The 12,565-nt window shown below is 45.5% G+C and overlaps 1 long non-coding RNA gene across 2 annotated transcripts in view; it reads left to right on the top strand.

The window, feature by feature from the left end:
• Positions 1–1,803: 1,803 nt before the first annotated feature.
• LOC142814151 (uncharacterized) overlaps positions 1,804–12,565 on the top strand; it is a 49,190-nt gene continuing 38,428 nt past the window's right edge. The window contains exons 1-3 of one of the 2 annotated variants that reach the window (XR_012894821.1): positions 1,804–2,000; positions 2,122–2,200; positions 11,873–11,951. This is a non-coding gene — a long non-coding RNA (uncharacterized LOC142814151). Of the gene's footprint in view, positions 2,001–2,121; positions 2,201–11,872; positions 11,952–12,565 lie in introns of those variants that run through there. The other variant, XR_012894822.1, reaches the window with a different exon arrangement.

The raw sequence follows: 12,565 nt of genomic DNA, 5'->3' as shown, positions 1-12,565 counted from the left end.
CGTTGGTTTATTTCATCAATCAACAGCGTTTTGAACAAAATTTTTTTTATTGTTTATTCACGCACAGGAGAAATCTCACCAGGCACTACCTTGGAGGCAAACAATGGCTGCTACTTGGAATGAGAGACAGCAGAAGTTGGCTTTCAACACTTCTACTTCTACTAACGTTTCCTACTGGAACATGCCAGTGGCTGCTAATGGGGAATGAGAGACAGAAGAATTCGGCTTTTAGATAACGCACACGCTGCGAATTTTTTTTTATTGTTCAACAACGCACTGGAGAAATCTCCCACCGGCACCACCTTGGAGGTAAAGCGTAAGACTGGTTACACACTACGACTACGACTACGACTACGAGGGACGAACGGGTGCCGCTATAAGGAGCTTCGCCCATAAAATGTCTCCCTACAACCCTGATCACTTGCGTCGTGATTCTCACCGACGTCTTGGACAGTGCAGTGTGGCAGAAACGGAATGTATTAACCGAGACATTGTAATGTTTTTTTTTATATTTAGTTCGCATTTATTCGAATACACTTCCTTCTTCTTATATACTGCAGTCAAAATCTGAGCTCAACTGAGTTTTTATTCGCTGGTAAAACACTCTCAGGTGCTTGCCACATGACTTTGCACCCAGGCGAAGACAGTTGAACCATTCGTCTCGACGCTTCGCCGAAACCTCCAGAACATGGCTACACTGGCTGCGAAGAGTACAGAAGCGAATGAAATTTAGCGGGCTTTGCGATAGTACGCGTTTTACGCTTAAATTTTAGCAATTGCTGCACAAAAACGCGGCGCAACAAAACGTGAAATCGTATGCGTGGGTTCCATAAACAAAAAGCTGCTCTAACTAATATCCCTCAGTGGAACACATAGGGAACACGGCTCCATAGACACGGTGGCACAGAACACTGAGAACCAGCGCCTTCCGGCATGCCTTGCGGGTATGGTGCGGAAGCACAGGGTTGCTCATGGTGAATGCCACCTGCAGTGACACAGCCAAGGCTTGATGCGCGCTTTCCCTTGTTCCGTCACCACGCTTGCTATCAGGTTGCCTAAAGGTCTCAACCTTCGCCAATGCCACAGCTACAGATATAATCAAAATTAATCTGCACTGAAGGTCCAGCCATAACAAGCTGCTATTCACGCACTACAGATGTCTTTTGCGATTTAGAACAGTCTGCAAGAGCCGCTGGTGCTGCAGGTTTTCCTCCGTCATGACGTCACAGAACCTAGTGAATGTAACCAATTGGCGCATTAGCACAGATACCTTTGAGTTGGAAAGCAAGTACATGCCTCTTAATTGTTTCCTTTAAGTTATAAGCGCCTACAGCACCTTGCGAGATAAGGAAGTTTGCATAACCTTATTGCGAAAGCACCCCACTTTGAGCGGATACCGTTTGAGATCTTACGTTTGGGTGTGTACAAATACAAGGAGAAGAGAAAATAAATCGAGTATGGACAAACCTTGCGTGTTCGGCCAACATTCGATCAACCTCACCCGTGCGGTGTAACGTCGACACTTAGTTCGAAGGAACCTCCCCAACTACCGGCTACACTTTGTTCTACACCCTCTTCACTTCCCCCATCTGCGCACGCACCTGCGACCACCGTCCAGTCGTTCACTGCATTATTACGATTGTCAACACGCACTGATAATCAGCGAATGTGCTGTTTCACGCAGAGACAAGAATGAATAAAGGGGTCTTATAATAAAGGCAGATACCGACATATATCAGTTCTACTGGAAGGGTATACACGCAAGTCAGTTTTGTTGATCTTGGCGAAGCAGCGGTGAACCGCGATAACGGCAAGCAAAAGGAAAACGTGTACAAGCAGTAACCAAGGTGCGAGCAAATGGATGTAATGTATGAAAGACCGGCTGCTGGCAACCCGTCCCATCACACTGCCGACGTAGGCTATACCTATTGCATTCATGTTGATCGAGCGTACGTGCCGCACCGCGTATATCCCTGACAACTGTTTCACGCCCTCCTAAAGTAAGTGCCTTTTACGCCGTGTCTATGCAGCCACCACAGTTTAGCTGCTGTCTCGTACGTTTAAATATACTTGTGCCTTCGTACCGTTGACATCTATTATGCTTCTTTCCAATCCCATAAGTGAAGCCTAAGCAACGAAAAGCTCGTGGAACTACCTTGTGGTCCAACGACGACGCTTCTAGCTTCGGCAACTCCTGCAGGTGGGCCCCACACGCACCTATGCTATGACACATTACCTTTCGTTCTGTAAAACTGGTTAGCTGCAAACTTGATTGGCCAAATGGTCGCAATAGTTGCGTTCAATTTAGAACGACGTGCCTCGTCCGTGGCCACATTGGGCCGTCACCATGGCGGAAGCGGGAAGAACTGGTTATAGGTGCTGAAGCATAGCTGACACTGTGTAGGCAGGGTTAGCGAACGCTAGGTAGGCAACAACAAACTGTGGTGTTTTCCCGCTTGCGACAAAGATATCATCCCATTCCGCATGTCATTCTTTCACGGCTATAATAGTGTGATCGTATTATCTTCGTTATACAAATATATTGATCTATGTTAACTGTGATTAAGACATCAACTACTTTTTTTGAAGACACATTTTACAAATAGTGTTCTACCGATTGCTAAAAGAGAGAAATCAACTACTTTTTTCTTTTTATTTAGTGAAAATGAGCCACCTGTGTGTTATCTAAGACCCTCTGGCAGGAGTAGCAGCAAAAAAAAAAGCAGAGTGTGTATACCTATATGTACCGCAAGTAAAGCCTAGTGCCTATATAGTATACTGGACATGGTCGTCCTGTGAAAACCATTCTACTTACCGTGCCCTTGATTTTTGCATGCCTTTCAACACACGAATAGAAGACGAATTGATTTTTTTTATTCAACCCTACAAAAAACTCGGAGTGTAAAGAGATATGTTTCAAGACATAACTTGTGCTCTGTAGTCACCACGTTTATATCGAGGTGGCATTTGCCCCGTCATCAAAGAATTTATACCAAAAGTGATTGATGGTAGTATGAATTGTCCATTCAGATTCGAGATTTCATGAGCCTGAACTACGATGTGATTATGAGGCTGATCGTAGTGGAGAGCTACGAAAATTTCGAACAATTGGTGTTTCAACGTGCATTGGCACTTGACAATAGACGGGTCTTTACTACTTCACCTCAATCTAAGTGCGTTCCCTATGGCCAGCATCGAGCCCAATTCTCTCGGGTCAGCAGCCGAGCACGTGACCACCGTACCACCGCATCAGGACATCGTTGACACTCCAATAACCTTAACGCAGTAGCTAGAACAAAGGAGTGTCTTCAAAAAATCATGGGCGTTGTCGAAAACGCGAAGCGTCTCTGAAAGCTCTTGCCTGCACGAAGAACATTCGATTGAGCCTAACGAGGCGTACGTACTCGCTCCATGGGCGCGGTGATTAGTGCTTGGTTCGAATACTTGCAGAGCGTGAGTGAACGTACACTTTTCTGGGATCACGGTCCCCGTTCACCGCTATCCAACGCCTTAAGGATACATGCTGAATGTGTTGTCAAGTCTATGACGCTGTGTACTCTTACGGATGGATGAACGAAAGAAGAAAACTCAAGGCTCGTTTTTCTGTGCTAGACACGACAATAACTAGAACTAATAGTACAAAAACCGCGGACAATTGAGAGAGTGTTATCTATGGTAGATATGACGTAAATATGAAGACAATAAAGTTGACGCCAGCTGCCAGAAATAGTGTTTCAGATTTGCCGTCATGGCTGCTAAAGGCGCTGTCTAACACTCTCAAGCTTTAATGCACATATATACCTCATAATGCTCACAGGAGGATGGCTGCCGCCGTATCTTATTGGTAGAGCGTCGGACACGTCAAAGACCGCGGATTTTATTCCTGCCGGTGGCAAGTCATCTTTCTGTCCACTGTACTAAGGTTGAGAACGCGGGTTCGAATGCAGGCCATGGCGTACACAATCACATGGGAGCCAAATTTGAGAAACACCCTTGTACTCGTACACTTCGGCTGCGCTCACACTGAGCATTCCGGCCGCCGAAAGTGCTCCGAATCCGGTTCGGCGGCGGCGAGATCCGCCGAAAGGGCCCTCTCCGCGCCGATCGCTCTCGAACCGATTTTTGCGGCGTCTGCCGCCGAATCGGTCACCGCGGACCAATAGGAGCACTAGTCAAGGAATTTTGAAAAATGGCGGCCGAGCCCTACTCACTTGTTATGCTGCAGTGCACGTAACTGAATGTTGAAACCAACGGGAGTTTAACCTACTCTGTGCCTACTTCGCCTCCGTATTTCGTGAAAGAGGTGACCGAGCTTGCTGTTGGCGTGACCGAGCTTGTTGCGGTCTTGCAGAGCAAAACGAACCCACCAACGCCGCTGGCGTCGGTGGTTTTTCTGCTCTTCGTGCATTACAAGACAGCCACTTGCCTGCAAAGTAAGCATGCAGTACTGTCTTTTCTCGCTTCTTGCGTACGAGAATCGTCGAAGTATACACCACCGGATAGCGTAGTAGCGTTTGCGAGCCGCCACAACAACCGGGTGACAGCGCAATCATCCCGCGTTCGCCCCGTAGTAGATGGCATATTCGGCGGCGCGGGGCGCGTCCAGTGCGAACGACGCTGTGTTTCGGCGGCAGGGGAATTTCGGTCGCTGTAGAAAGCGGATGTTTCAGTGTGAACTAGGCATTAGAAATAGCTGCTCGTTAAAGAGCCATATAGGATGTTGAGATTAATGCAGAGTACGGTGGCATACCTCATAGTCACGCATTTTTAAAACGCAATAACACCACCAATTATGATATTTTGGAACGTAGAGGGCTACGGATGCTTCTCTAAAAATGTATGTGTATTATTCGTTTCTCGGCGTTCTGTTGAGAGCCTACGTGCAAGGTCTGCATTCATTACTTTATCAGACACTTTTAGTTGGGCGTACGCAACGAGCCAACGTACGCGGCACGATACGTTGCGTACGCTGCATGCAAAGTGCTCAACGACATTTTTACTTCACTGTATTGACCGTGCCGTGATAAGTTTACTTCAACTAGACGTATGTCCTTAGAAATGAAACAGCTTTTGGGTGCTTTTTAGCCATCTCGTGCGTTAGCAACGCAACATCGTCCCTCAAGTATATAAATTCTGTTTGGGCCGGCCTAGTTGTTCACTGCGTTCGACGCCATCGCTGCCGTTTTGCAATCTGGTTCCTTTACCAATCGAGATATCGCGAGAGCGTCACGCCACGTACGCTTCTCCTCGTCACGTTTACAGACGCTACTCTTTTTTTTTTTCGGGCGTACGCGCGCATTTCTGAAATCGATGCGTTACGTACTGCACATGCGCAGTTCTCTCCCGTGGCAGTGCTGCGTACGTGGGCTCCTTACGTACCCCCAGCTAAAAGTGTCTATTATAGCAAAAAAGAAAAAAAAACGCCGAGTAGGCATACGAACACACTTATCCCTATGACATCTAAAGTATTTATTATTGACACAAGTTTACGATTTTTTTCGTGTGTCCTCAGGAACACAGTACGACACATACAATGCGTAATGCTGCGGCAGCTGTTGCGTCAGGGCTTTAAGATATGGGCGACGCCCCGCCGCGGTGGTATATAGTGGTTAAGGTACTCGGCTGCTGACGCGCAAGCCGCGGGATCAAATCTCGCCAGCGGCGGCTGCATTTTCGATGGAGGTGAAAACGCTGTGTAGGCCCGTATGCTCAGATTTGGGTGCACGTTAAGGAACACCAGGTGACCAAAACTTCCGGAGCCCTCCACTACGGCATCTCTCGTAATCATATGGTGATTTTGAGACGTTAAACCTCACACATTAATCATCAAGGTACGAACAAAACTAACCGCCTAACAATTTCTCTTTTATTTTTCATTTTCACGGAGTGGCTAGCTGCGCACCGAATCACCTTGTTGGCAACCAGACATCCGTCACGCTTAAGTCATGGCTACATTGTGTTCGCCTCGTGGTATACATTGTCGCTGTTTGTATGGGTTGTGTTTGTCCGGCGCTAACCTTGTGGTGTTGCTCTGTTGGCGGCCTTGCAAAAGTTTTAGGGCGGAAAAGAACTAAAATAATGTAACTACTGAGGCAAATGAACGTGTTGCGAAATCGGTGAGGCTTGTGCTACTATTCAGCCTTGTTAAAAAAAATGAAGGTGCCACGTGTTTTGCAAAACCTGGTTCCAATTAACTGTAGGTAGGAAGTTCTGAAACATTTTCATGTATACGAGGTACTTGTATAAAACTAGAAGGAAAATACCCTTGGATATCTACTACTTGGGCAATTTTTCCTGGTGGCTTTTACTGTCACTTCAACTGAGCTAAACAGAGCACCTGCGACTTCGATCGTGTATTCGTACTGTTAGAAGAAACAGAGTTGTTTAGTTCTACAGTGTAAGTAATCATGGCCATTAGTCAAAAACCATATTATCGCATAGCACAGAATTTGTAGACACGGCCGACACACCACCTGCTAAATTCCCTCCCCGCACTATTGATCCGGCATTAAATATATCAAGCTAAATGCGCACGTCCTGGCTGCTGCTAACTGCTTGCGCTCTAAGCCTCCCCTATACAGAGGCCGCAGGCTATGCGTTTGCGTGTGTTCTCTCAACACAAGCCATAATTAGTTTATATACATATCAAATAAGTGGCGTGTTCGTGAGAATTATGCATTATTTTCACTACATGGATTTGACGGTCAGTAAGTGCACCGTCATCTTGCACTATTAGGCAAGATGTCTATGTGAGAATTCAGCCTAAACGCTGCTACTACTGCCATTATGCTTTTAAACGGGTCAACACACATTCGCAGTCGATGATTTTGCATTTTCGACGCCTCTACAGGGAAATGAAAGGTGTCCAACCTTACTATGTTGTGAGAAGGCGCGCCACACACTGTAGTAGCAGGCTGCCTAAAGCACTGCCCTGCTAAGTTCGATGTCACAATTTGTTTTACCGGCCACAAGGGCCACATTTCAATGGAAGCGAATTGGACAACCCTCCGTGTACTGTACGCTACTCACGGATCGAAGGGGGAAAAGTAAGGGCTAAGTGATGCTCGCAATTCTTTTTTTTTTGGCGTCTACACTTCGTGTAATATCAATGTCATATGGACCTGGGCATTTATGCCACTTAGTAAGCAGAAATAGCATAACAGCGCACCTCTTTCTACACATACAAACAACATCACTAACAACGACAGAATGGCCCACGTTCCTTTCGGGATCGTAACTTTGTCTAGTCTTTACGTTAAGTGCGGAATCCACCGACATTCATAGGTCTGCTTGGGCACGCACACACGTAATCGTGCGTGTTAACCTGTTCGCTTTTTTTTTTCTCATCCTCGCCCTCTTTATTTTACTATAGTTCATCTTTACTACACGTGCGGATGCCCACTGATCTGCGTTGCGTGACGGCCATCGCAATCAGAGGCGTGGTTGGCGTTCTTCGTGACTCGAGGAATACTTCCACTAGTGAGGTCCCGTGTAAGCCTGCTACACGTGGGCTTTCGAGAGTACTTGAGCTGAGCAGTGGCGTGTTATAAATAATCGATCCAACGAGCTACGTGAAAGCTGCCGGCTTCCAATTATTGCTTCATCTGAGAAAGAACTGAACGTCGGAGCAAGTGCGATAAATGAAAATTTATGGCTAAAAGGAAAAAAAAAAACTTTGCTTGGCTTGCCAGTACCCACGTAGGGCTGAGCCGGGTGCCAGACCTAGTCGCGTTCCGCATGACCAAGGAATTTCATGCCTTCCTTCCTTCCTTTCGCACAATTATCGAAGCTATAGCGTGCATATACACAATTGTCATGCTAGAAACCCCGACATGCGGTAAAATCTTTCCTTCAGGGACCCAGGTATTGTCTCATTTTACGAGAAAGTTCAATAAATCACTGATGTTCTGAATTTGAAAATCAAAATTCATCATATGGCACGCCGTATTCAGGCAGAGCGGACTAACTTGACCCCCTGTGCATCTTTAACGTGCAGGTAAATCTAAGCATGCGTGTTTTCTGTCATTTTATTCACCTAAGATGGCGTTAAACACGTCAATTAGGTGAACATCGCGAGTAGCGTGATGGCTCTTACAACTGGGAGCAGGTACTTCGCATCAGCTACCACCGGAGGAGCGTAGTGCGACTGCCTCGCTAACCGGAAGATCACGGAAGGCAGCGTGTGGGCGCGTTCCACAACAATCGCCGCAGACAGGCTTCCGTTCATGCAGTCACTGCTGGCGATTTATTTCACTACTACAATGCTGCTATTCCGTGTTTAAGACGTACATAGGTACAATAGGAAGTCAAATATTGATTGATTTTTCCCCCGTTTAGGTTATCAATTCAATAAAATTCTTTGTGCACGGGTGATTTTTAAGGGGACTATGGTAGTTCACATGTATTGTAGTTCACTGCGTCTAACGGGCAAATATGCGTGGCCCTATTTGTCGTAGGGACATTACTTGTGAGTCAGCTGCAAATTGCCATTGCTATAGCGTAACGAACTCTTCTGCGCTCTGCACTGGTCTATTTTTCTCAGTGACGTCTTCCATAAGCGATCGGTGATTAACGTTACCCCACGAAGGACGAGCACAATCGCACGTTGTTGCCATGGCCCTTTCTGAGTAGGCCAGACTGTCACATCCCTGTTTCCTTCGAGGGTTCCCGCCACGCCGTAACGACATTGAGACAGTGCATCCGTTCAGGGAAGCCATTGGATGCCTGATGCAGACGGCAAGAGAAAATGGGAAAGCCTCGCAGCTCAAAGGATTTTATCCATTCACAACTCATCCGCACTCCACTTCGTCATCCGTTCCGCTTTCATCATGCACTGCCGCTCGCAACGCTCCTACACTGATCTTCATCGCTCCATTGTTTAGCGAAACCGTTCATTTCTGTGTTTTACTCTCCTTTCGTAGCGTTTTTTTTTATGACTGGAAACCAAAAATGGAGCTTACACTTTGCAATAAAATGTACTTCTGATGAAATTCGTGCCAGCATTGCATATAATAAAATAGTCGCAACAGCGATAACTGGTATTTGTTTTTGTTGTTGCCGTGTTCATAATATTAAAGCAAGTGGTCACGACCACTCACAAGATTCAGAAAGGGTCTTATGCCACCTCCTTTACAGTAGAGCCATGAATGATATTGGATAGGCTTTCACTTCTCTCCACCTAAGTGTTAACTTCAACAGTTATCGCAAAACGTCGCCTCCGTCATAGGAAAACTAAAGAATAAAACAAATGAAATGGATCTCCGTCACATCGTTGCAGCGCAGCGCGGCACAGTTAGAGCGACAATTGACGACAAGTTTGCGGGCTTCGTTAGAACACTTATATGTTCACATTATCACTCTACATGTATACAGATATGCAGAAGCATTTCTCGTTGACTGCAATTTGTCGTGCTTTTAATGCATTTACGAAGGCATTCTAATGAAATCCACACGAGTGGTATAACTCAATTTTACCCTTCAGGGCCCCTTTGCATCACACCCGCGCTGATACAGCCCCTTTATTATCGATTCTCACCGAACAAGCGATAAAATGCTTATTACAGGTGGTACACAATCCACTTAGACAAACACAAATTCATGGTGTGATTAGGCTTATTGAAGTTATGAGGTTGTAACGAAAGAAGAACGTACGGTAACACAGTGCAAGGCTGGCAAAGGTGGCACAGGCTTTCGCGCCGTTACAACGTGTGTCTTTTCGTCGTCTTTTACAGGTGCATACCAACTAGCGCATCTGCTACCAACAAGGGTTATGAAAGTGGTGGTATTTTAATGACAATCATCTAAGTTTTTGCGAAAAAATGTCTTATGCCTGGCCTAAGTGTGTCAAGCAACTTTTCCACCTGTTTAGACCACATATAAGAGTGCACCCTCTCCTCTCTTCAACTAATTTTGCTCTATGCCTCTTCCATTCTCCTTAAACAGAAACGCCCTGCATTACCTCCATCTTTGTATTCCTTCGCGCAGTTTCGTATGAAGCTGCTGAAGTGGAGTCAATCGTCTTTCCCCTCGTAATTTATACTTCGATGATTACCGAAGCCCGCGTATCTCGTAATCATATGGTGGTTTTGGGACGTTAAATCCCACATATCATCTATTATGATTATCGCAGCCCGTTCGCTGTCCTTTGTTGCGTTAGTGCTGCATGCTTCAATCTCGACCATAAATCGATCTGAAATTGAAAGGAGTGAACGAATAGGCACTGAAGGAAGCCCTGCTAGCGCCTTTATGGCAGCGCGCTTCTCTCTGCCCTAATTGAATTGAGGGTGTTAACTCTGAGCGGACTCCTCCTTAAACATTTACGGGGGCAAGCCAGCTTCATTCAAGCCGGAGAGCATGCTCAGGGCTCCAGTTTTTTGAGGAATTAGAACGTGTTTTTTGTTGTTTTATTTATGAATACTTGAAAAAGGTCGCTTAAATTGCAGTGACGCATATTTTTTTGGGTCGTTGAGGCAAATGCATTTTCATCTTGGCTTAACTGGCGAATGCTACTTCACACCATTAGTTTAAAAGCCGGAGCTCACTTTCATTCGTCGCGTTTTTCGAAGCGGGCTGTTCTTTTGGTTCGCCGGAGCTTTGAAATCTATACTGGGAATTGAATCTCGTGTCTTCCCAGACGAATATTGATCTCCCTTTAAGCGCTTGAAATGTGAGGCGGACTGCTAGCGAACAAGTAGAAGCAACCAGAGTGGACACTTTGACTGAACTTGTATATTTTAATACGAAGCCAGGAGCGTACAGTCAGACGTCGTGTGCTTCTAGTGGCCGGAGCGGTCAGCAGAGCATTGCTCAACTTATACAGAGAAAAGAGGTCATCATGTTGCAAACATCAACTTAGTTTTGCTTTACGAAATTTTCGGACGTCTTGGTACATGTTGAAAAACTGTCGAAAGTTGTTTGCGATATTCTTCTGGAGCAATGAATCATGGCGAATTTCAAAAGATATACGCAGTGCTGATTTTGATCATTTACTTACGTGATATGACACTCACATAATCTTGCTACCCACCTCTGCATAAACGCGAAGGTCTATCTCTCCAGCTGCAGTGGATTCTTCTAATTTCAATTGTGCCCAGTGATATCTATTTCGTTGCGCAAAGCATCCTAGTGCTGGAAAACCACTTCAAATGAGCCGGAGGTGCAGATAGAGAAAGCGATCTTTATATTAGAAAAGATGCAGTTCAGATGGCATGCCTGTCTATCGACAATGCATGAAAAACGGGCATGTAAAAATTTACCGCAAAAAAGCAATAAAACCCGGGTTGTCGGTAAACGCAATGCACAATTTACAATTCAGTCAACAAGGTAAATAACATAGCAAAGTTACAAACACTACCAGCCAAATTCCGTAGCTTTTCTTGGAATTCCTTTCTCTGCACATCCTGGTGGTGCTGTTCCTTTTCTTTCATTTACTGCAGTGTCATTGCATTCCACAATCAAACAAAGTTTCTGTCTGTCACTTTCTGCACAGCTAAAAGGTGAATGCTGCTACATTGCCTTCGGCTCTAGAACGCGTTTAGAGAAATGTATTCTGACGAACAGTGAACATCAATTACAATCCAACAGAACATCGTGACAGAACACAACATCCATAGCCATACCAAAAGTTGTTACAAAAAGATATGTTTACATTTGTACACGGAACACAACATACACAGATACACAAGAATTGTTACAAAAAGATATGTCTACATACGCACAATACATGTTAAGCGAAGAACACACAAATGAAACGTAAAGATCTATATGGTAGGTATTTACATGGCATTTACAAGGCATTTGTGCGAGTAATAAACAAAGATTAACCTATCAAAACCCGGCAGGCCTGAAAACAAGCTTTACACGTCTCTTGCAGACGAACACAAAAGGGCAGGACCAGTGTCGAAGGAATTCCTCCTCACCCATTCGATGTAGCGGGCGGGTCACCACAGTAGGTCGGTATTTGCTGCTCATGCGGCTTGATTTTCTTGTTCTAGTGGTACTCGCTAGTGCGCTAGTTGGTGCTTGTCTGAACCAAAAGCCAACCTCGTGCCATCATGACCACACCAAAAAGAAAGACAAATACATGAACAGAATGGACGTTCACTTGCAACTGTTTATTCCTTGAGGAAAACAAGGGTGTGATTCTGGGTGGGTCCATAATGAACTATTTGCTTCGGTTTCCACAGACTGGCTGGAGCTTGGCGAGCAGCCCGCCTTCCGCTTGCGGTCTTTACTTTCGCAGAGTCTTTTTACGCCACGAAGCTTTCACAACTCTCGGCACAAATGAAATAACGTACGTAGGAGCAAAGCAGCGCTATTACATACACCCTGTCCTGCCAGACAGATACGAAGCGTGGGAACACGAACTTGATACGAGGAACACAGGGCAACAAATTCATGCCAAGTTGAACACATTCAGTAGAGCTTCTGCTATAAAAAGTTGTTTCAAAATATTTTCTCGGCCATCTCTCGCTTTCTTAAATCCGTACAGTGCTAATAATACGTCGCCATATTACGCCAAGCAGCTGGAACTGATTATTAAAGCCTTCGTAACCTTGTCTCACTG

Source organism: Rhipicephalus microplus, chromosome 4 (assembly GCF_043290135.1).
Source record: "Rhipicephalus microplus isolate Deutch F79 chromosome 4, USDA_Rmic, whole genome shotgun sequence".
NCBI classification, from domain to species: domain Eukaryota; kingdom Metazoa; phylum Arthropoda; class Arachnida; order Ixodida; family Ixodidae; genus Rhipicephalus; species Rhipicephalus microplus.
Note: the sequence above shows the minus strand (reverse complement) of the source record. Positions and strands in the feature narration are given on the sequence as shown.